Source organism: Aotus nancymaae, unplaced genomic scaffold, assembly GCF_030222135.1.
Source record: "Aotus nancymaae isolate 86718 unplaced genomic scaffold, 86718_ANA_hifiasm-v0.15.2.pri h1tg000033l, whole genome shotgun sequence".
Lineage (NCBI taxonomy): Eukaryota > Metazoa > Chordata > Mammalia > Primates > Aotidae > Aotus > Aotus nancymaae.
The window spans coordinates 45880779-45907037 of NW_026988447.1; the positions used below are offsets into that span (position 1 = coordinate 45880779).

The 26259-nt window shown below is 34.9% G+C and overlaps 1 long non-coding RNA gene across 1 annotated transcript in view; it reads right to left on the reverse strand.

Annotated features, from left to right (window-relative positions):
* Window positions 1-10682: 10682 nt before the first annotated feature.
* The window catches only part of LOC105731378 (uncharacterized), a 168501-nt gene continuing 152924 nt past the window's right edge, over window positions 10683-26259 (reverse strand). The window contains exons 4-5 of the long non-coding RNA XR_010345391.1: window positions 13255-13473; window positions 10683-12899 (exon numbers count right to left, since the gene is read on the reverse strand). This is a non-coding gene — a long non-coding RNA (uncharacterized LOC105731378). The remainder of the gene's footprint in view (window positions 12900-13254; window positions 13474-26259) is intronic.

A 26259-nucleotide genomic window follows, 5' to 3' on the forward strand; every position in this document is an offset into this window, starting at 1 on the left:
ACAGGAAGCCAGGTGATCTGGCTCAGCGGGTCCCACCTGACAAAGACCAGCAATCTGAAACGCTCTGGATTGAGAGTTTGTAAGCAAGTGCAGCTGGACCTGGGACGGTCCAGCTCTGTTGGGGGAAGGGTGTCTGCCATTACCAAGGCAGTCCACCGCTACCGAGGCAGTCCACCACTACTGATGCAGTCTGCCATTACTGAGGCAGTCCGCCATTACTGAGGCAGACCACCATTTCCGAGGTAGTTTTAACTATACTTCTATAAACAAAACTGCAAGGAAGTTCACATAGCAGCTGGGCAGAGCCCACAGCAACTCAGCAACACTGTGACTAGGCTACCTCCTTGTTGGGCAGGACATCTCCGAAAAAAGGCAGCAGCACATCAGGAACCTATAAATTAAGCCCCACCTTCCCAGGACAGAGCACCTGGGAAAAAAGATGGTTACAAGTTCTGCTGCAGCAGACTTAAACATACCTGCCCAGCAGCTCTGAACAGAACAATGGAGCTCCCAGCTCAGCACTTGAGCTCCTGTAAGGGACAGACTCTCCTCAAGCAGCTCCCTGACCCCCCAAATACCCAAAAAGTCATCTCATAAAGGAGAGCTCAGACTGATATCTGGCGAGTATCCTTCTGGGACAAAGATAACAGAAGAAGAAACTGGCAGCAACCCTTACTGTTCTGCAGCTGTCACAGGTGATCCCCAGGCAAGCAGAGTCTGGAGTGGACCTCCAGCAGTCCTACAGCAGAGGGGCCTGACTGTTAGAAGGAAAACTAAAAAACAGAAAGAAATAACTTCAATATCAACAAAAAGGATGCCCACTCAGAGACCCCATCTGAAAGTCACCAACTGCAAAGACCACAGGTAGATAAATCCACAAAAATGGGAAGAAACCAGTGCAAAAGGGATGAAAACACCCCAAACCAGAATGCCTCTCCTCCTCTAAGGGATCACAGCTCATCGCCAGCAAAGGAACAAAGCTGGATGGAGAATGAGTCTGATGAATTGACAGAAACAGACTTCAGAAGGTGGGTAATAACAAACTTTTCTGAGCTAAAAGAACACATTCTAACCCAATGCAAAGAAATCAAAAACCTTGAAAAAATGTTTGACGAAATGATAATGAGAATAAAGAGCTTAGAGAAGAATATAAATGACTTAATGGAGCTGAAAAACACAACATGAGAACTTCGTGAAGCATACACAAGTTTCAATAGCCGAATCCACCAAGCAGAAGAAAGGATATCAGAGATTGAAGATCAACTCAATGAAATAAAATGAGAAGGCAAGATCAGAGAAAAAAGGTGAAAAGAAATGAACAAAGCCTTCAAGAAATATGGGATTATGTGAAAAGACCTAATCTGTGTTTGATAGGTGTACCTGAATGTGATGGAGAGAGTGAATTCAAACTGGAAAACACTCCTCAGGATATTATCCAGGGGAACTTCCCCAACCTAGCAGGGCAGGCCAATATTCAAGTCTAGGAAATAGAACACCACAAAAATATTCCTCAAGAAGAGCAACCCCAAGGCATATAATCGTCAGATTCACCAGGGTTGAAATGAAGGAAAAAATGCTAAGGGCAGCCAGAGAGAAAGGTCGGGTTACCCACAAAGAGAAGCCCATCAGACTCACAGTAGATCTCTCAGCAGAAACCCTACAAGCCAGAAGAGAGTGTGGGCCAATATTCAACATTCTTAAAGAAAAGAACTTTCAAACTAGAATTTCATATCCAGCCAAACTAAACTTCATAAGCAAAGGAGAAATAAAATCCTTTATGAACAAGCAATTGAGGGATTTCATCACCACCAGGCGTGCCTTACAAGAGCTCCTGAAAGAAGCACTAAACATAGGGACCAGTACCAGCCACTCCAGAAACATACCAAATGGTAAAAAGCGTTGACACAATGAAGAAACTGCATCAACTAATGGGCAAAACAAACAGGTAGCTGTTTTGTCCAAATCAAAATTTGGCAGGATCAAATTTACACATAACAATATTAACTTTAAATGTAAATGGGCTAAATGCCCCAATCAAAAGACACAGACTGGCAAATTGGATAAAAAGTTAAAAGCCATCAGTGTGCTGTATCCAGGAAACCCATCTCATGTGCAAGGACACACATAGGCTCAAAATAAAGGGATGGATGAAGATTTACCAAGGAAGTGGAGAGCAAAAAAAAAGCAAGAGTTGCAATCCTAGTCTCTGATGAAATAGACTTTAAACCAACAAAGATCAAAAGAGACAAGGGCATTACATAATGGTAAAAGGATCAATGCAACAAGAAGAGCTAACAATCCTAAATATATACACACCCAATACAAGAGCATTTTATGAGACCAACATCATCCTGATACAAAAACCTGGCAGAGACTCAACAAGAAAAGAAAACTTCAGGCCAATATCCATGATGAAGATAGATGCAAAAATATTCAATAAAATACTGGCAAACCAATAGCAACAGCACATCAAAAAACTTATCCATCATGATCAAGTAGGCTTCATCCTTGGGATGCAAGGCTGGTTCAACGTACACAAGTCTATAAACATAACCCACCACATAAACAAAACCAAAGACAAAAACCACATTTTTATCTCAATAGATGTGGAGAAGGCCTTCAACAAAATTCAACAGCCATTTATGCTAAAAGTTCTCAATAAACTAGGTATTGATGGAATGTATCTCAAAATAATAAAAGCTATTTATGAGAAACCCACAGCCAATATCATACTGAATGGGCAAAAACTGGAAGCATTCCCTTTGAAATCTGGCACTAGACAAAGATGCCCTCTCACCACTCCTATTCAATATAGTATTGGAAATTCTAGCCAGAGCAGTCAGGCAAGAAAAGGAAATACAGGGTATTCAATTAGGAAAGGAGAAGTCAAATTGTCTCTATTTGCAGATGACATGAATTGTATATTTAGAAGATCCCACTGTCTTAGCCCAAAATCTCCTTAAACTGATAAGCAACTTCAGCAAAATCTCAAGATACAAAATCAATGCGCAGAAATCACAAGCATTCCTATACACCAATAACACACTTAAAGAGAGCCAAATCAAGAATGAACTGCCATTCACAATTGCTACAAAGAGAATAAATTACCTAGGAATACAACTAACAAAGGATGTAAAGGACCTCTTCAAGGAGTACTACAAACCACTGCTCAAGGAAATAAGAGAGGACACAAGCAGATGGAAAACATTCCCTGCTCATGGTTAGGAAGAATCAATATTGTGAAAATGGCTATACTGCCCAAAGTAATTTATAGATTCAACATGATCCCCATCAAGCTCCCTATGACCCTCTTCACACAACTGGAGAGAACCACCTTAAACTTCATATGGCACCAAAAGAGAGCCCACATAGCCAAGACAATTCTAAGCAAAAAGAACAAAGCTCGAGGCATCACGCTACCTGACTTCAATCTATACTACAAGGCTACAGTAATCAAAGCAGCATGGCACTGGTACCAAAACAGAGATGTAGACCAATGGAACAGAACAGAGGCCTCAGAGGCAATGCCACACATCTACAACCATCTGATCTTTGACATCTTTGACCACCTTGACAAAAACAAGCAATGGGGAAATGATTCCCTGTTTAATAAATGGTGTTGGGAAAACTGGCTAGCCATGTGCAGAAAGCAGAAACTGGACCCCTTCTTGACAACTTACACTAAAATTAACTCCAGATGGATTAAAGACTTAAACATAAGGCCTAATGCCATAAAAACCCTAGAAGAAAACCTGTGCAAAACCATTCAGGACATGGGCATAGGCAAGGACTTCATGACTAAAACAACAAAAGCTTTGGCAACAAAAGCCAAAATAGACAAATGGGATCTAATTAAACTCTAGGGTTTCTGCACAGCAAAAGAAACAATGATTAGAGTGAACCAGCAACCAACAGAATGGGAAAAAGTTTTTGCAACCTACCCGTCTGACAAAGGGCTATAATCCAGAATCTACAAAAACTAAAACAGATTTACAAGAAAAAAACAAACAAACCCATTTGAAAGTGGGTGAAGGACATGAACAGACACTTTTCAGAAGAAGACATTTATGAGGCCAACAAAAGTGAAAAAATGCTCATCATCACTGGTCATTAGAGAAATGCAAATCAAAACCACATTTAGATACCATCTCACGCCAGTGAGAATGGCAATCATTAAAAAATCTGGAGACAACAGATGCTGGAGAGGATGTGAAGAAATAGGAACACTTTTACATTGCTGGTGGGAGTGTAAATAGGTTCAACCATTATGGAAGACACTGTGGCAATTCCTCAAGGACCTAGAAATAGAAATTCCATTTGACCCAGCAATCCCATTACTGGGTATATATCCAAAGGATTATAAATCATTCTATTTTAAAGACACATGCACATGTAGGTTTACTGAGGTACTGTTTACAATAGCAAAGATCTGGAACCAATCCAAATTTGCCCATAGATGATAGACTGGACAAGGAAAATGTGGCACACATACACCACGGAATACTATGCAGCCATAAAAAAAGATGAGTTCATGGCCTTTGTAGGGACATGGATAAATCTGGAAACCATCATTCTCAGCACACTGACACAAGAGCAGAAAAACAAACCCTGCATGTTCTCACTCATAGGTGGATGTTGAACAATGAGAACACATGGACACAGGGAGGGGAGCATCACACACTGGGGTTGGTTGTCGGGGAATAGGGGAAGGACAGCACAGGGTAGGGAGTTAGGGGAGGGATAACATATGGAGAAATGCCAGATATAGGTGATGGGGGAATGGAGGCAGCAAACCACATTGTCATGTATGTACCTATGCAACAATCCTGCATGTTTTGCACATGTACCCCAGAACCTAAAGTGCAATAAAATATATATTTTTTAAAAAGCAAAAGCTTGTGACTAATCTACCAAAGCTCATCAAATTTAAGATGCACAGTTGTAAAACCATACATATAAGGTGCTCAATCAAAACAGATATTGCTTGGGAAAAAAAGAAAGGGTATTTTATACTAAGTATTGCTGAAATGGAAGACACAAACTGTATCAGATAATTTAATGTGTTAATGAGTATTAACTAAAAAAGTCAAAAATTAGGACTGGTGTTCATTCAGCTATTCATTAAAAACATCAATTAATAAATATTTGTTGAGTATCTTGTATATTCAGGCAATCCTAGAGTTGGAAAAGAAATGTTTGAAGAAGGCATGGGCATTCCATTCAAAGAGCTATGTTCTAAGGTGGAGGTAGACAATAAGCTAGCAAACAAATAAATGAACACAATAATTGAAGATTGTAAAAAGTATTTTATAAGATGAAAAGTGCTATGTTAGATATAAAATGGGAAGAATCTACTTTATAGTGAGCATCTCTGAGACGTTGACTTTTAAGCTGATACCTGAATCAACCAGCCATCATAATTGTGCTCGTGACAGAGTATGGTTTTCATGAATTAGACATAGCACAGATTGAGCCTTCAAATTGGGAAAAACTATAATGTTCCAGCGATGGCCACAGGCCAGTATGCTTGGAGAGTAATGAGCAACGGCCAGGATGGGACCAGATGAATTTAGAGAGGTGTGTAGGGGCCAGTTATGCAGTACCTGGTAGGCTATGGCAAGAAGACAGGTTTTATTTTAGGTACAATGAAAAGAAGTAGAATGTTTTAATCAGAAGAGCAATATATTTAATTTTTATTTCAAAGAGATCACTCTGACTCCATGTGGGATGAGCAAGAAAGGAAGCAGGAGAACAGGCATAAGTGAAGGACTGGACAGAGAAGTGTGATAGGGAGAGGCAGAAGAGCCAATGAATTTGACATACTCTTGGAGGTAACAGACAAATGTGCTGCTGAGAGGGATATAGGAAAGGGAGATTGGCAGGAGGTACAGAATGGATGGTAAGACCATTTACTGAGGCAGCGAAGTCAAAATGAGCAACTGTGTCAGAGCTAGAGAATGGAACAGGAGAGTTCTGTTTAGGTTAAGACTGAAACATTTATGAGTTGTCCAATTTGATATACAAGAAATAAAGACCTGACAGAAGTGGGTCTGAACAAAAAGCAAAAAGTTCCAGTATCAGGCAGTAGAGGAGCCACCGAAGGACTCTTAGAAGCAGAAAGTCATGAAGGGTGTCACCACAGAATCCAAAAAAGGTGACTAGTTCAATAAGAAAGAAACGTTAAGTGAGAGAAAGCCAGACCTCTACTCAGTACTAGTGTTAATTACATTCTTCTGAGCTGTAAACGACTCAAGTTCCATAAAACAAAGAGAACTAAGGAATTTTTTGAATGTTTAGTGCTATGTATGACCAGCATGTAGAAGGAGAGATAATTGGAGATATCACTTCCTTTAAAAAGAACTCTTGAAGAGGAGTAAGAGTCAAATCCTTCTAGAAAATTCTTAATAGATCAGATAAAATGTTATTAATCTCTACAACATTAAGACTGCTGAATTAAAGTACATAAATAGAATATTATTAATAGAGATCTTTTGACATATTGACTTTGTATAAATATTAGAGTCTTTGGTCCGATGTCTAGGGGTGACTCTAAATTACCCAGCAAGTCATTTCAAATATCACAGTCTTGCTGACATACAGGGTTTAAGCATTTCTCACAAAAAGCTGCCAGAGCTGACTTCTGAAACTACTAAACCTTTTGCCAAACGTTTACTTCTGACTCTGTTCCATGCCTCTACCCTAACTTCTGGTGGGCTGCCAGCTATCTTTTGTATTCTTCGGCTTGCCCAGTTTCAGGTATGTCTTTGTCAACAGTGTGAAAATGTTTTTTTTTTTTTTCTTTTTATTAACTAACTTTTTATTAACTGTTCCTGGTTTAAAATATGTTTTTTCCAACAGAAGAATAGCAACCTCTGCTCTGTGTTGTTTTCCATTTGTATGATGTATCTCTCTTCACTCCTTTACATTGAGCCTGAGGGTGTCATTACAGATTACGTGGGTCCCTTGTAGGCAGTAGATGGTTGGATCTCTCTTTGTTTTTTTCTTTCTTATCTAATTTGCCAATCTATATATTTTAAGTGCAGCATTTAGACTGTTTACATTCAAAGGTAATATTGATGTGAGGCTTTGCTTCTGTCATAGTTTCTTAGCTAGTTACTCTGAATCACACAATCTCTGCCTTAATATTCACATGGAATTCTCCCTGTGTGCTTGTCTGCCTCCAAATTCTCCTTTTATAAGGACACAAGTCATATTGAATTAAGAACCCATCTTACTCAAGCATGACCTCATCTAAACTATTATTATATATAAATATGTCTGCAATGACCCTATTTCTAAATAAGGTCACGTTCTGAAGTACTCAGGATTAGGACTTCAACAAACAAATGTGGAGACACAACTCAACCCGTAAGACTTTGAGTCTTTGCTTCCAATATGGGATCGATAGCCCCAAACCCATATGAGGTGCCTTCTCTCTGAGACTCTTAGCCTGAATCTACTAATGTGAAGGAGGAGGGTTAGTTGCTATGGCAGATGATATTGTGCTAATGTTCCATAGAAGTGAAGGCAGTGAGGTTGAGAGTTGAGGCGCTCAGTGGGAAGGATGCAGTTGTGGCTACACCAGGGATTGCATTTGAGTTTTGTCTCAGTTCTTGGTGACCTAGATTCCCTTGGCTCCTTCCTCTCTCTTAGCTTTATTTGCCAACATGTCTCCAAATTTTTCAGTTATTTAATAACTTTCTAGTAAGTCCTGTTTGCCTCCATTTAGCCAGAGTTGATTTCTGTTGTGTATAAGCAATAAACTTGTCAAGTACATATACTTTATTATATTTTATATCTTTGGGGTTCATCCTACATTAAAAAGTAAGAAAATAATTCAATTGCATAAGTTCAGGAAATTCTTTAATTAGACGTTTAATGTTAAACAGTCATTACAATGAACAAATTCCATGGTTCTGGAAATAATATGGCTTTGTTTCTAATTGAATTTAAGACAACTAACTTCTATCTGAGCAAATGAGAACTATAGTATAATTAAATGATATATATCATTGAATTCAATTTCAACTGATTTCATTTTCAGGTAAATTCAGGTCTAGTCACTCAATCAATTACTTATTTTTGTTTTTTTCTTTCTCTTCTTAGAATTAAAAAAATACTTTTATTTATTTATTTTTTGCTTAAAAGTATTTGTCTTCTCATAAATTGTTAATTTAAATTCCAGATCCCATATTAAAGTGCAAATACTCAATATTTCCTTTTATTCAAAAATTTTTATTCTAAAAAGGAGTTTTATTTAGAAAGATTGAAATGATTGTAAGCTAACTTGAATAGCTAGGTTATACAAGAAATGACTTCTGAATATTCCCTTTCTGATGTCCTGTAGGATTTAGATTCCATTTATTTGTGCTTTGTTCTTGTTTTAGACCTCTAACTTCTCAGTTAAGCAGAAACATGGCTTACAGTATTTTAAATTTAAGTTTCTTCATATTGAAGAAAAAGTTAAAGAATGTGACAGCTAAAAATAAAAAAGAACACATGAAATTTTTATAATATTTGAAAATAGTGTCTCTTTTTATTTATCTACTACATATTTTTCAGAGATAACCCTAAGTTAATTCAGGCTTATAAGATACATTTATATGCAGTTATTCAAAAATTAACTACATTTATTGTAAAACATCTTTTTCACTCATACAGAAAAGTCACTATTGAAGAATTATGCTACTATTTCTTGCTGAGATGGATGTGGGAAGGAAAAACATAATCTTACTAACTTTTAAAATTATATTTCATTTATGAGGTAAGCAATTTATGAAATGAAACACTAAGCATTATATTTCATGTCATTTTTGTGATATAAATCAGTTGTGTTTATAGACTCAAAGCTAAGCTTGAAAAAAAGTCTCAGAAGCTAAGGGGCTAATGACCCTATAAACTGGAAAATGTGTTAACACCAATAAATTCTGCTCCCTCGGTTCAAAGGGCATTTGATTATATTCTGCACTGTCAGTGCCACTCACATCAGAGCTCATCTTGGAATGATAAACAGGCAGGCTTGTAATGTATACTAGAGAGTGACAAGACGCACCTGTCCCTGCAAGTTTTGAGACAAAACAGTAGGCACTTGCAGACAGCTGTGTCATCTATGAGCAAGTCTACTCATAGGCACAGCCACAGGCAAGAAGAAAAACCCCCAGTCAATTTAGACTACAACATCACAATGTTTGCACTGGTATATCTTTTATTTTTATGAGATTATTTTGAATAGAAAATTTTGTTGGCTAAAATCTATTAGTAAAATTCCTCTGTGTATTATAAAGGGCTGTTGATCTTGTGGCTTCCATTCCTATGTACAACATTTTAAAGTATCTTAACAAGTATTATGTAAATAAATATTAATAAATGTTCAATAGGCAGAAGAACATGAATTATTATATAATAACCTTTAAATAATTTGCCTTACATTTTTTATAATATGATTTTTAACCAGTCTGAGAGTTTGATTTACATCTCTTTAAGAGGGAAAAATTTTTTGCCTTAATCAAAATTTTTCCAGTCCTGAATGTTTTACTTTGGTCATTTATGCCTAACCATGCATGTCTCACAAAGAACCACCACAACAAAATGGACAGTTATTCAAAATTTATTACAAGATGATAATTGAAATACTTTATGTGAAGTTCATATTTTTAACAGCTGGTACTTGCGCTGGTTTGTTATGAAAGGAGTATTTATTGAGCATTTGGTATTACTTAGTATTTGGAACATATATAGGAAATGGTTCCTGTTTTCTTGTTACATATATTCTAAAGGAAATCTATGTATCCTCCTTTGCAGAATCTGGTGTTTTGTTTGTTTATTCACATCTATTTCATTCTAAAAAATAATTTGAAGCAAATTTGACATTTTTGGAGAATTGATTGCTGTTTTTTTGGTCTGTTTATGATTCTGAGAAAATTATAATTAAAACAGATAGTTCATATTTTAGTCTGAAAAATGTATCTTGACAATTTTTTTAGCTTAGGAATTTCAAGTTCCATGACTTGAAACTTTATTATTTATTATTATTTCATTTTAGAGCTTGCAGTTTTCACTGAAATTATCCATTTTGAAATGACTATGGAAAAGAACCCTTATAATTTACCAATTCATTATTAGGTTTATTACATGGTCAACTATTCAATCCTTTGTGTTTGCATATTTTGTGAAACATAGCATTGAGTTGTATTTTAAATACTTTTGCTATGTTAATTTCTACAAGAAGGATTTTGAGTCAACAGATGAATTTGATGTATTTAATGAATTGCCATTGTTTTGAGAAAGTTTGTGAATCTGTTTAATAACAAACATTTTGAAAGTTTTCAATAAAGTTAAAGAAAATTAGTCTTTTTTTTAAGGCACACTTAGGTCTTAAGGTATGCTTCGTATCAAATATTAAGTCTTAAGTTCAAAAAAATGAAACAGGAAAATTATGAGAATTAGTTTTTCTTTTCTATTAATGTTGACAAATCTAAATACTGCCATCTGTTCTATCTTGATTAAAACTATGGCAGACTATAATTAAAGTAAAATATGTTAGAATTTATACAAATATATTTTATTCTATATTTCTCACAGAAATACATCACAACGGACAGTGTTATATTCCCATACCTATAATTAAAGAATAAGATGTTGATATGATAAATGGTTGCTCAGTAAATGCAACGTTTCTGCAATATTATGATTATTTCATGGAGTGTTAGTCTATTTTGATTTTATTATACTTTAGCCACTTAGAATACTCATAGTGTTCTTGGTATGTGGAAAGATAGTGCCGACAACTCATAAAATTTAAAGACTGGCTTTACCCTGTATTGGATGACAAAACTTATTAACAGTAACCAGTCATGTGTTTTTTTCCTAGGGAAGAGTAAACAGATCAGAATTCTCTTTAATAAATGCATTAATGACCCAACCAAAGTAGAGGCTTAAGTCCCTTTCAATTTTATAAAATATTTTTTGCTTTCCCAACAATTTTTACTGTAAAGCTCTTGTTTGATGTTGGTATAAATTTAATTTTTAAATATGTTTTTGTTCCTTGTCAACATCTTTTCAACAGTCAGACCATTTTATGTTCCTTTGGTAGGTTTTGTAGGAGGGCAGTTGTCATCCACGGAAAATCACCGACAATATTAACAATGCCAGGTGAGAGTAATTGCAAATGAGTGTGTCAAATACATGTTGGACATGTGGTATCAGCATGTGCATGAATTACATTCCTGTCCTCTCACAAAGATGGATTTTCTGTTTCCTGTAAATGGTGCATTCACTGGATATTGCTTTTGCTGCATGCAATGCTTGCCACAATTTTGACATTCAATGGATATTGAAATAATAATAAAAGAGTGGGCTTTTATCTTTTTTAATATAGTGACACAACAGACGTTTTCAAATACTCTTTCATAATATATTTAAAAAATATATTTGTGGGCAGAACTTAAAATGACTATTTTGAATATCAACAACAAATACTTCATATTTTTTAATATTTTGAAAACTAGGATTTCTGTCTCCCAGGAAATAAATGACTCCCTCTTTCTGCTTGGTCCTTGCATTAAAAATCACCTCTCTTGCCACCAAAGAGTTCATAATGCTTGCAATACACACCTGTGGTCTACATATGAATTTCTCATCATGTTCAGTCATAATAGGTGTAAAAAAACTAATTTTGGGTAATTTGTCATTGGAGAAAGTGAAAATAGTTTATATTAATAAAAGAAACAATGAGATACTTCCCACGTGTTCTGCAGACCATGGAATTGTATGAAACTCTTGTAAAAGCAACATGAGTATATCCAGATATAGTTCAATGGGGCAGTAAGACCATAGCCATCAATTATTTGAAGAAAGCTTGTCTGGAGACAGTCATGCCAAGCACCTGAATCTACTTTAATCGTGGAAATGGACATATATGCTCAGGGAGTTCAAATCCTTTATGAGTAACACTCACTTATGATATATAGACAGAATGTAAAACTATGGATTTTTTTTTCCTTTTAGGAATGTGATTATTCTGAAGTACCTGCCTTAAATATCTTTACAAATGTAGCAACATTGCTATTTAGAAATGCTTAGAAGCTAATCTTTGTTATGGTACTGAAGACAATAATTGGTGTTTTCAAAGAATCTGGCAAGAATAATTGTTTCCTTGTTAAAAAATTAGGAACTTCAGTTGATTCATAGTAATACTGGAATAGTATTTCTCTTGACAAACCTGGTTGGATGATTTTCATCACCTTTGGACAGACTCATTCCCAGGAGCACCTGTATTGTCAATATTATATCTTATTCTCATAAAAAATATGATGTAATAAATGATATTTGATGGTAGAGCAATATGATTTAAAACTTATTACTAGATTCAGATTGGCCACACTTATTCATTTTAAAATGAACACGTGAAAATTTACTAAAAACCCAAACATGACTGGATTCAGAACATCTTCAGATATCAGCATAGTCACACTATACTGTGCGTGCATTCCTTTCTTTCACTCTGTAACAACCATTTCAAAATGCATTGAAACATGCAGATGGTAATTTTTAATTAGATTTTTATATAACTATCCTTATGAATTAAATAATTAAATTTCAAATTTTCATGTGTTGAATATACTCATCATAATGCATTAGGAATAAAATACAAACATTTCAAATGATGTTATAAAATGAAATATGCAAAGCACAATTTTCAAATTATGCTCCTCTGGTCTAGAAACTGCAGTTTTCTAAAATTCTCCTTTAGACTCATATAACCCATCATCATCTTGAGCTCATAATTTAATTTAATATTCTTTGTTCTTTCCAAATGATATTTCCTAACCAATTTTGATTTTTGTTTTGTTTTGTTTTCCATTATTTCATCTTTGGCAATGAAACAATTCAGTGAGAACCTGAAACACAGAAACACAGAAATTAGACCTATGAGATTTGTGGAATCTAATATAGTTTTATTACAGGGAATTTCAATGAGTAAATCCTAAATGCAACAAAAAGGGCCCTAAAGGTTAACATTTAGGTTTTTTGTGTTTTTAATTTTAAAAATTCCAGGTTCCCATCAAAATTTATAAATTCCTGGGCAGCGCCATAGTGTACACATGGGGACAAATAAAATAAAGCTAAAAGAACAAAATATACATGACATATGTACAACTTGTGCAATTATGAATACTTTTTTTTAATCTCCTCGGGTTTTTAAAATAAACTTATTGTCTAAAGTTTTCTCTCTCATCTAATCCCTCAAAGTACCTGCAAGAAAACAGCTCTCAGAATTTGAAATTCCCTTCTAAACCTTGTGGTAAGTCTGGAACACTCTGGGTTCATGCTCATGCTGTGGTCTACTACTGTGCTGGTTAATGCCTTCCTTGGGGAACCACTCCGTCAGCCACCTTTCCATGTCGCTGGAATTCAGCAGTATTGATTTTTTTCCCTCTTTGTTCTTCACTTCTCAAGTTTTAAAATGGACATCTGAGAAAATTGTGAGATATGTGAAAAAGGAAGAAAAAAGAAATAAAACCATGACTAAATATTAACTAAAAAGCAGGAATAAAACAGCATGCAAATATGTGATTTTTTTAGTACAAAAAAAATTAAGGAAACAAAAGGAAATTGAGCATCATTAATATTTACTCCAACTGAATATCAGACACGAATAACTGTAACTTTTAGGACCACTAAGCTGTAACATTATTCCCAACAGGATATGGTAGGATCCTATTTTTCGAGTCATTGAAAACCAAAAAAGAATTATAGGGTATACGTGGGTGTGAAAGCAGGTCAAAGGTTTATTAGCCCTGTCTTCTGTATCTCATATGATGCCATGAACTTCAGCTAAAAAGAAAGACCAGAAAGACTGAAAAGTGTTCAAATTACTTGTCTCTTAAAATAGAGGTGTAGAGATATCTTTTGCAGTGTTAGGTAATTCTTTCTCCTCAATTGCTAATCTGAGTAATTACCTACATAGAAAAAACTTCATTTAAGAAAAGAGATTGATAATTTTCACTGATTCCATCACTTTGGTTTTTTTCCACTTTGAATTTGAAACAAGGTAACAAGATCTATAAATCACTTTAATGTCTATATTTATGGTTGGTAACACACAGGCCATGTGGGACAGGGCAGGGAGCCACAGCTTCAATGTTTAACACTCACAGTGATTCATGAAGGAATGTTTAATCTTTGATGTAACTCAGGGATTTAGGGACAAGCAGAGCCTCTACAGGAAGGGCTCCAAGCAGATCAATGTGGCACCAAGGTTATGATGCTAAAGACTGAAAAAAAGACAGTGAAAGTTTAGATTTGAAGACCATAGGGAAAGTTAGAGAAAATAAAAGCATACTAGGCTCAGATTTACAAAGGCTGTGCTAGAATGGCTTTGCTTATAGTCAGTGGAGTGAATAAGTAAATGATCCTCAATTATTTGATTTACTTTTAGTAAAGGTTGTATTGATATCATGATTGAGTGCTTCTGTGTGAAAACCAGAGGCCCTTAAAAATGGAGCAATGTTATGGGCTTGTAAATGGAGCAGCCACTTTGGAGAAAAGTTTGGCAGTTCCTCTAAAAGTGAAACATAGTATTACTATGTGATTTGGCAATTCACTCCTAGGTATATTCTCCCAAGATAATGGAACATAAGTACCTACAAAAACCTGTATATCAATATTCATAGCAACGTTATTCATAATAGCCAAAAAGTGAAAACATCTCAAATGTCTATCAAAGAATGGAAAAACAAAATGTGGTATATATATTTATACCATGAAATATTATTCAACTATAAAGATGAATTAACTACTGATATCTGCTACAACATTGATGAAAACATGAGACTTGAAAACATGCTAAGTGAAAGAACCCAGCCACAAAAGGTCACATATTATATGATTACATTTATATAAAATACCCAGGCCAAGTAATTTCATAGACACAGAAAGTACATTAGTGGTTTCCAGGCACTAGGGGGACTGGGGACTAGGGTGCGACTACTAAAGGGTATTGGGTTTCTTCTTTGAAATCTTGAAAATATTCTGAAAGCAGGTAACGATAACGGCACAGCTCTGTGAATACACTATGTATCACTGAATTAAATGTTGGAAAGCACAACACATACACATGTCAATGGGAGAAGGTCTTGGAGCAATACAGTGGAAAGTTGCCTGCATTAGAACTTTGCACTTAGTACTTTTATTTTAAAAACAAAAGATCGAAATTATAAATTGTAAATATACCTTTACTTCCAATGGTCCACAATTCTGTGTTATGATTGCCATGCCAAAATCTGGCGATATTTCTAAGAAATCCATGCTACAGTAAATATGGGTAGCTAGAACAAAAAATTGCCTGCAAGGGAAAATATGAATGCCATGAGAACATAATATGCCAAATACAATAATTATTATAAACTCATTGTGTAAATATTCCTAGTTTAATACAAATGCTATAACCATTATCACTAGGAAGCATGTAATGGGGTCAGTGAGTTTAGGCTGAAAAAGAGTTTCAAGAAAATTAGAAAATGCTGCATGATGTTTATGATGGAACTCAATAATCCAGCAAAGTGATTACTGAAGGAAAAGTTTTGGGTATAATATTAATTTTTTAGAGCAAGGATTTTCAATGTAAAAGAAAGGAAACAGTCCTAGTTTTCTCCTAAATTGGGACCCAGAAGAGCTGCAGGAGGCGATTGCAGGTGAACTACTAGAAAATACTGTTTCATGTACAACAATGCTAACATTCTACTAATGCAAGCAGGAATCTACAGGAATTTAGTTTGTGATTATGCAATTTTGAAAATGATTACTAACAGAAAATGAGGGCAATAGTTGGGGAAAGAAAGTAAAACTGAAAAAATAAAACTATAAAGTCTAAAATCAATCTAAAATGATTCAGAAAAAAATCTAAGAAAAATGTTCAAAAGGGCCAAGGGACCTGGAAAATAACCAAATATATTCAATTGAGAGCAAAAAACGTCAACGTGAGAAAAAAGGCAGCTTTTATAAAATATGAGAAGGTAATAAAATTAAGATAAACAAGAATGCTTACCAAAAGTGCCATATATGGTACAATGTTGGAAATAGTTGTATCAAAACTAACCAAATAAAACCAAAGAATTACTTCTGAAGAAAATTCTAAAACTAATAAAAAATATATTCACAAGGAGGAAATTTGGACATTTTGGGAATTACTTAATTGTCAGAGTGCAAAAGCTTGCTGTTGGGTTGAAAAGGGGTTTGGGGAGCCTTTTTTTGAGATTGTAGCCAACGTTTGTAGATATTATAAGCCATTTACATGTGCATGCACACACACACACACAGTATTTTTTAAAAACAACGTAATACTCTCAAGTTTTTCTGTTGGTTTACTTGTCTATTCCTGTGCCAACAAATCACGATATTAATTACTATAGGTTTGCCATATTTCAATAGTGATTAATGCAAATTTTCCTAGATTGTTCTTCCATCACCCCAGAAAGTTCTTTCATGACTCATTTCACGCAATTAATTCTCAACCTCTGTTTTGATTTCTATCACCATAGATGAATCTTGTCTGTCTTTGAATTTCATGGAAATGGAATCATACAGTATATATAATGTAATACCTACCTTCTATCACATATCATAATGGTTATAAAAATTCATATATATTGCTGTTTCAATTTTTCATTTGTTTTTATTGTTAAGACTGATCTGTTGTATGCCTATAACACCATTTGTTTATTTATTCTCCTTCTCGGGACATTTGGGTGATTTTTGGATTGGAAACCTTATGAAAATATCCTCTATGCCCATTTTTGTATAAGTTAATTTTTATGGACCAATGTTTTCACTTTTCTTGGGCAAATAACTAGGAGGATAGTTCATTGCTTATAGGGAAGACATATATTTAACTTCATAAAAACTGCCAAATGTTTTTCTTAAACTAGTTATGTCATTCTACCTTTTGACCAAAAAGGTATTTGAGTTCCAGTTACTTTACATGCTCATTAACATTGAGTTTTTCCAGTCTTTACAGTTTTCACCATTTGGGGGGTTGTGAAGTGGTAAGTTACTATGGTTTCAGTGTATATCTTTGATAACTAATGAGGTTCAGCTAAGTTTCAAGTACTTGTTGGACATTTGTGTATCTTTTATAGTAAAGTTTCTGTTTAACTATTTCCCCATAATTTTAAAGGTTATTGTCATTACATTCTAGATTTACAGATGCATTTCATTAGTTTCAGGTATAAGCCTTTTGTCATACTGTCATATGTGTGTGCTATAAGCATTATATCCCAGTTTATGACTCTATTTTTTATTTACAAAGCAGTAACTTTAATAAGCATATTATGACTTTGATGAATATTCATTAAATTGAATTTAAAATTTTGTACCAAAAGTTTACTCTTTGCTCTTATAGTTATTGCTTTCTGAGGGTTGCCTGAAAAATCTTTGACTACCACAAATTAGTAAAGATGTTCTCCTACATTTTCTTTTAGAAATGCTATAATGTTTAGATCCAGGATGACCTCAAATTAGCTTTTGATTATGGTATAAGATAGAGGTCCATGTTCACTTTTAAAATATATTTATCCAGTTGTTCTAGCACAATTTTCTGCAAAGATTTTCCTTTCTCCATTGTATTGCCTTTGTCATTGTTGAATGGATTGCTTAGAATTGGATCTATATCTGGGCTCTCTCTTTTGTCCCATTGATATTATGACTATTCATATATCAATACCACATTGTCTGAATTACTGTAGCTTTATGGTAAATCTTGAAATAAGATAGTATAAACCCTTCAACTTTGTTTTCCTTTATCAAGAATCCTTTGTCTATACTAGTTTCTTTTCATTTATTTGTAAATTTTAGTATCAGCTGTTCATTTTATATAAAACTTTTTGGAATTTTTATTGGAATTGCATTGAATATGTAGACCAATTGAAAAAAAATTAAATTCAAAGAGTATTGACTGTCCCAATCTATGAACATTGTATATGGCATTATTTACTTGTGACTCAATTTGGTTCTCTAAAAAATGCTTTATAATTTAAGTGAAGAGTTTTAGAATATTTTCTGTTACAGTTATCCCTAAGTGTCTTTACAAAAAGTATAAATTTAAGAGATTGTTCAGATTTTTTCATATACAACATTGTGTTTCTTCTACCCAAACAAACATGATTTTTAGTAGTCTTTCTTTTTGTGATATTATCAGCTGTGCTGAATTGTCTTGTCAACTTGGTAGCATCACTACACTTTTTTAAAACTAGGAACTCCATGTTCTTGAATCCTATTCCCTGAATGAATCTTTATAGGATTTGCAAATGAGGAAAATTCACAGACAATTTGGAAGATAAAAGTAAAACAGAAATAATTCTTAGCAATTTTGACAGCCAAGCATGGAGGCTTTGCAGGACTCTTTACGAGGATCTTCTTAGCAACACTAGCATCCAGGCATAGCACCATCATACATCTCTGATAAGCTGGTACTTCACAATCAAAATGGATGCAGAAGTTTCTTGGATTCTTTGATGAGCTGCCGCTTTCCCTAACAACGTTTTAAGTTGATGCCATTTATGGTTGTTTTTCCTTTTCTTTCTTTTTCTTTATTTAAAGACAAGATCCCACTCTGTCTCCAAGGCTGGAGTGTAATGGCATGATTATATCTCACCGCAGCCTTGAACTCCTGGGTTCAAGGGAGCCTCCTGCCTAAGCCTCCCAAGTAGTTGAGACTACAGGCACCCATCACTATGCATGGCTAATTTAAAAAAATTATTTTAATAACAAGGTCTTGCTATGTTGCCCAAGCTGGTCTCAAACTCCTAGCTTCAAGTGATCCTCCCGCCTCAGCCTCCCAAAGCACTAGGATTATAGACCTGAGCCATCGTGTCTGGCCTGTGGTGGTTGTTCTGACTTTCTATGCAATCTGCTGCAGGTTGCATTCACATTACATTCATATGAATGTAAGCATTAATTCCTATATTAAATTGCTTATTTCTGGAGTACTTAATTGGCTGTTTTCTTGACAGAACCCAACTAAGAACAACTGCTGATGATATATTCTGAGATTAATTACTTAATTAGAGGTTAACAAGTGAAGCAATTCTACTTCTATTATTCCTTTTCATATATTAAATAGAAAACTCCCATTAAGAGAGTTTTTTTCTCATTATCTATTTGGTAACCCTGAGGTATTATTTGTGGAGAAAAGGCAGGATACTTGTTTATTTCCCTTTACTTACCATTTCTTATTTATCACTTACTCTTTTATTTCCCAGTTTTCTAAATTGTGAGCTGGTTTCCCAGGATCCTGGAAAGCACTTGGAGAAACTAGAAATTGACTGATCATTTTTTGTTGAATTTTGGGTAATCATTTCCTGTCTCTTCTCAGTCTGGTGTATTTTTTATTTCAAATATTGTATTTTTATGTCCTGGAACTTTTAATATTAATTTTTTTAGTTTTTATTTCTGCTGAGATTTCACATCTGTTATGACAAATTTTTTAATGTCCTTAAACATGTTTATAACTCAGTAGTGCCCCTTATTTGTGGCTTCACTTTCCCCAGTTTCAGTTACCTGTGTTAAACCTCAGTCTAAAAATATTAAATGGAAAACTCTAGAAATAGACCAATTGTAGTTTTAAGCTGTGTGTTGTTTTGAGGAGTGTGATGCAGTCTCCTGCTGCCCTGTCCTGTCTTCCCCAGAATGTGAATCATCCCCTTGTCCAGCAGATCCACATTGTCTCTGTCACCTGAATGTTTAGTCACTTAGTAGTTAACAGAACTACTTGAGGTGACTGCAGAGTCGTGCCATGATCGTCATTATCTATTTTCAGAATATTTTCATGACCTCAAAAAAGAAAGCCAATACCCATTAGTAGTCACATCTCATTCCCCTCTCCTTTTAGTGCCTAACAGATATGAAGTAGCTATCAGATCAACTGTCCCAGTATAGCAGTGTTTGCTCAATACTGGCTCCAATGCATAAGAGTAGAGATGCTGAAAATTCAGATATGCAATGTAGAAACCTTAAAGTGTTTCCTCTAAGTGAAAATGTGAAAGCTCTTCACTTAATAAGGAAAGAAAAAATTTGTATGCTGAGGTTGCTAAGATCTATGATAAGAATGATTTTTTTACCATGAAACTGTGAAGAAGGAAAAAGAAATTCTTGCTAATTTTGCTGCTACACCTCAAACTGCAAAAGTTACAGCCATGGTGTGAAAAGTGCTGATATAGGGTGTAGTATTATCTGTGGTTTCAGGCATCAACTGGAGGTCTTGAAAAGTATGCCCATAGATAAGGGAGCCTACTGTCGTCTTTTTATGGCAATTCTAAGATCTAGATCATATTGTATGTATTCTATTGACTGTAAGTTTTAGTGTCATTATAAACATAAGGATTTAAACAGAGGCGTGCATCTGTTCATTGTAGTCATCATTATCATTGATGCTTACATTATTTCATGTTTGGATAGTGGGTGCTTCTTCAAGTTGCCTCCTGGACCTTATGAACATGACCCTTGTGGGGTATAAAAGCATCGTTGCTTTCCAGTATGACAAGATCCCCTAGATTGATGCCACATGTTGCCTGCCTGTAACCAGCAAGCAGCCATTTCTCCAAGAAGCTCTGGTTCCTTTCAGTGAGTGATGGTACATAGAAACCAAAGTTATGCTCCCAAGGAGCTTCCTGCATCTCTTTTGCTTAATGCTTCTATAACTTTTCAGTGGATAGACCTAAAGTATAGGTGGAATTTTAGATAAATATTCATAACTTTGTAATAAACCTTACAGTTCACATTCTGTATTATAGGATTTTAGTTAACCTCAGACATCTTACATCTAAATCTTCTTCTCTCTCATTAGGAAAGTACCAGTTTTCAATGTTACACACAGTTCTCATTTTCTTTATCCTACAATAAAAGACAAACAGCAGCTCCAGAATAAAAATAGAGCCTTGTCATGTAAAATATAAAGAAATCTAGGATTATTTTTGGGCATCATTTGTTCTTAGGCTATGTTCCATCATGGACATACAGTCATATTATTGCATTTTAAAGTCATTTAGTAAAAGCTGACATAAATATATTAATTAGACATAAATATATTAGTATATTTATTATATATTATATATAATCAGAAAATAATATACTTATTTTCCAGATATTCTTAGACAGTGTTCTGATATGATTAGCTTAATTGTCAGAGGTTAAACCTTTTGTTTTACAGGAAGATTCTAACTCATTGCATTAGAACATATCATTTCCTTGAGACATAATGGTTCCCCAATATGTTATTATAAAAATGTTTTATATGAACATCCATATTCCAACCACTTAGATCCTGCAATTGACATTTTGTTATAACTGCTTTATTACACATCTATCACTCTATCCACCCTTCTATCCAATAATCAATTCATCTTTCTTATGTCAAAGTACACAAAGCTAATATAGGGTTAAATACTTCAACTTATCTAGCATTAACTATTGTTCAGTATTTGCTTATATCTCTTTTTAAAAAGGAAAGATGCATATAATGCAAGATAATTCACAGATCTAAAGTATATGATTTTCTGAGTTTTGACAAATGAAAAGATCTGTGCACCTCTAGTCATTACCAGGATCTGGATGAGTGTTTAGGTGCAAAAGCACAACTATTAAAAAAAAAAAAACTCACCACTTTTTGAATTGCACAGTGTCTGTGGGGATTCCCTAATCCAAGTTCATAAAATAAAGGCAGAACCCACAATTGGTGTTTGGGTAAATATTTCCATGTGTTGTCTGATTATTTTGTGTTAATTTAAAATAGGCTTATTTTTATATTCTTGTCTTCTGAGCTATAGTGTGCCATTTTCACTGTAAAAGGTACTTGGAGAATAAACAGAAGTAATTAACACATAGAAATTTGGTTATGTGATGAATATGTCTACCTCTGACTGTCACTTAAACCGAAGAGTTGAATTTGACACTAGAACATAAGCAGCCTGAGCTACTTGCGTTGACACAATTCCTGGGAGTTCTTTTCATCTGTTTCACCTTGTGAGGAGTTGCAGCAGGAGTATAAATAGAAAAAACGTGCTCTGTTTTTGCATTTTGGTCAAAGGACAGAGGGCACTATCAAAAAAAAAAAATTTAGGAAACTGTTGACACTTATTCATATTACTATCCTTTACAAATAAACACTTTAAAAACAAAATTTGAACTAAAATTATATAAACTCTTTGAGAATCAAGGTAGATATCAAAAAAATATAGGAACACCATATATCCCTTTATGGGCTATGCCTAGGTATGTAGGTAATTATAGATTATAAGCTTTGCCATTATGACAGTGAAGACAAAGATTTATTTGGTCGATGTATATTTGTTTCTCTATCATATTTATTTGATGATTATAAGATATTACATGATCTGTAAGAAAGACAGTTGGTCTCCCTTCACCCTGACCACTACCCTATGCCATAGGAAAGCTTTATAGTAGAAAAAGACAATTTCATTGGAAAGGAGTTAAATTGCACATATAAAGGAAAATCTTATTCAAGAAAACCACCACAACAAACCTTTCAATAAGCATAACATGGTAAATGAAAGCCAATTGTCTTTTCGAGAATGGTGAAAAACATAGCGTTACTGTTGGGAATCGAAACATGGGGAGCATGTTTCTTCCGTTGAGTTTCTTTGAAGTAGAGCCTAACACAGGGATTTGGGTGCATGCCACTTACTGAGGAAGTGGTTTTAGAAGAAAGAGGGAACAAGGGATGCAGGACAGGTCAAGGGAAGAAACTAAGTAAAGGTGTGGTCCCAGTTGGAGTCTAGCGACAGCTTAACCCCATACAAAGCTCTGGAGGATGAATTCCATCCCAGAGTTGATTCCACCTCAAGGAAGGTGGGAACTAACCTGTATAATCCATGTTCACTGGTCATTAGCTGGCTGCAGGTTACATCAGCGTCCCTGGTGAGTTGGCTACTGTTTAGCCAAAGGAAATTTCACCAAAAAGGGGCAGCTATGGGCAGTGAACAGTGGACACTCACAGGGATGGAGGCTGTGCCCCAGCTGACAGGGTGATGCAGGCAGACTACCAGGGGAGTCTACAGTAGCATGGACAAAATGGAATTATTATAAAAGGATTATTTTTACACTCTCCCATTTTCTAAAATCACATCTTTGTAATTATTTAGGAACAATTTGCTAAAGATCTTGGGTTTTCATAGTATGATCTCTTGAGTTTCAAATGATTAATCAGTATGTCAAAATGAGGTTGAAAATGAATAAATCCAAATGTAGAAGTCTGGCTGGAGAATTATGAATTTACTTTACACCCATTTATTTATGTGTTGCTGGTACCTAATCATTAAAAAAAAATATAATTGGAATCAGAAAATTCTTCATCCTATTGATTAATGTCATAATAAAGTATGCAAACCTGAAGAATCTACATTCTTGAATGTATACAATCATGAATTCTTTATTGTTATAAAGATATAGGTTTAGTTTATACTTAAATTTTGGAATTGTGCTTAATCTAAAAAGATCAGGGGCAAAATATTGTAGGTCAAAGATCATCTACTGTTCTTTTCCTCCCTTGAAATGTACAGTGAAAAAGGTGATATATTCAGAAACATGTTTATATTATATGACACATATTTAGAGAGTGAGATTAGGAGGATTCAAAGAAATATTCACAGAGTGGATGGCATTTGAGCTGAGGCTGGAAGGGTGACATTCTAGGGAGAGGGACATGCATGTGCAAAGCCCCCTGCATGAGGTGGTTGGCAGGATCTCTTGTGGGAGCGGGTGTCTTTCAGTGTGAGTGGTGAGCAAAATTTTAGGGAAGGAGAAAAGTAGGCATGTTGTTAGAAATTAGAGCACAGGCCGGGCGTGGTGGCTCACGCCTGTAATCCCAGCACTTTGGGAGGCCGAGGCGGGTGGATCACGAGGTCAAGAGATCGAGACCATCCTGGTCAACATGGTGAAACCCCTTCTCTACTAAAAATACAAAAAATTAGCTGGGCATGGTGGCGCGTGCCTGTAATCCCAGCTACTCAGGAGGCTGAGGCAGGAGAATTGCCTGAACCCAGGAGGCAGAGGTTGCAGTGAGCCGAGATTGCGCCATTGCACTCCAGCCTGGGTAATAAGAGTGAAACTCTGTCTCAAAAAAAAAAAAAAAAAAAAGAAAAGAAATTAGAGCACAAGGGCCTTGTAGTCCATCAAACAGAATTTAGCTTGTTCTAAAGACCACAAAAAAGTAAATTTTTCAAATTTTAAACTGAAGAGAAATGCAATCAGACATGTGTGTTAGACTGGGGTGTATTCGCTTTGTTTGGATGATCTCCAGCAAAATACCTTTGGTATAAGGTATAATGATTCCAGACAATTATCTTATTTTACCTCCTAATAAGATTAAAGCTATATCTTACAAGGCTCCATACACATCACTCCTTTTAATAGGAAGAAAAAGGATGATCACTAGGAAAGAGAATTAGCTAATGTTCTTTTCAAAGTAGACATGAATATCATACTCTCTGAAGTACATCAGCATTTTTTCAATGTTATAGACATAGAATCATAAACTTGATTTAAGTTAGGCTTGGCAAACATTTTAAAATGGAATACAACTGAAGAAAATATTATCAAAAAGCATAATCTGAATAAGACCAAGTATTTCCTTATAAAATAGGTTTCAGTTATATAGAAAGTTATGTGTGCATACAAGTGTACTGTGTTAGAATATAAATTGTATTTTATGTGATGGATCGTGATAAAAAGTTTGGAAGTTTTTGCTTCAGAGGAAGGGCATTGTAAGTGACATGGCAGCTAGCTCTCTATGTAGTTCAGAGTTGTTCCTTACCCATTTTTAATTGTCCTCTTTAAGGCCTTAGACGTTCTGGGGATACATTACAACATCTTCTATTTCTGTAGTGAAGGAAGAATAAAAAAATTTCTCATGTTATTTATTTTGTAGTAAAGCTGAAGGGAAAATGAGCTCCTCTAGAGTTCAGCTTTGTGCCTTAAATGGATTTCCTAATCTTCATATTTGTAAATGGGGATAATATAATGGGAGTATAAAGTACCTACAATTCTTTGAAAAAGAAAATATAAATGAAGTACTTAGTACAGTGCCTGTCATATGGTGAGTAATTAATATTAGCTAATATGATGATTATTGCTATTTTACCCGAAATAATCAAATAACTTCCATATTTAAATAAGATAGATAATCTACTTGGCTTCCCTTGAAGAATCAGGAAAAAAAGCTGGTAGATTAAAATACAAGTCTCTAAAACTTCGGCAGTTTCTAATCAGATTGAACATGAACATGTAGGTGTAGTAACTGTAACTGGGACTTTCACTACATTTCCATTATTTCATGTTAGAGTTTTTGAAAGAATGATCTAAAATTGTAGCTAAAATCAATAGGTAGCAAACGGAAATCTAGAGTATACAGTTTGTCTTTTTACTTTTTACCAGTATTAAAACTAATGCCAAATTATGTGAGTCCTGTCATATTTGCTAACAAAGCCGCAGTTGTGTGAAAATTTTCACTATTCGTGGAAACAACTCCTCAGCAGAATCCATGTATTTATTTGCTTCATCTGTGCATAGAATCTTTCTTTATGTCCGGGAAACCTTTCACCTGGATCATTTCACACAATGGAAACTATTGATTTTTAATCAGCAACAAGTGGCACTAGAGATATGTCATTACTGTATATTTTTAGGTCTCTCCAGCAATTTAGTTATGATTTCTGTGGATAATTAATAAAACAAAGTCTGGCCTTGTACCAGTACATCAATATCTTTGGTGAGGTGATAAACCTTGGTCCGCCTATTTCATGTACTGTGATCAAAACAAGACGGCTCACTTCAAATTATCTTTTATAAACTAATGGTGAATTTGTGTACAGAAAGAAAGGGAAATAAAAGCAGGGAGGGAATTGTAAAAATTGATCTGTACAATAACTTTTTTTAACACTAGATGCTTTAATAAAGGGTTGACTGTTTAATTTCACACATTACTTTTGGCTTCACTATTTTCCATTTTTATTTGTGTTTGAAGTCAGTAGACAGGGAGGACTTTGTTTGTAAAGCACCTAGCACAAATTGCCAACACTCTGTGAATGACCTGCTGCTGACCTCCGTAAGAAAAGCTGAACTAGCAACCAAAAACACGTGCAAGAAGATGTTTGCAGCCCATGTGGGGGAGAAAAGGGTGCTTAGTTGCTTTTTTCCCTCTGTTTTCTGCAACCGATTACAATGTACTCCTACGTAAAAAGAAAGAAA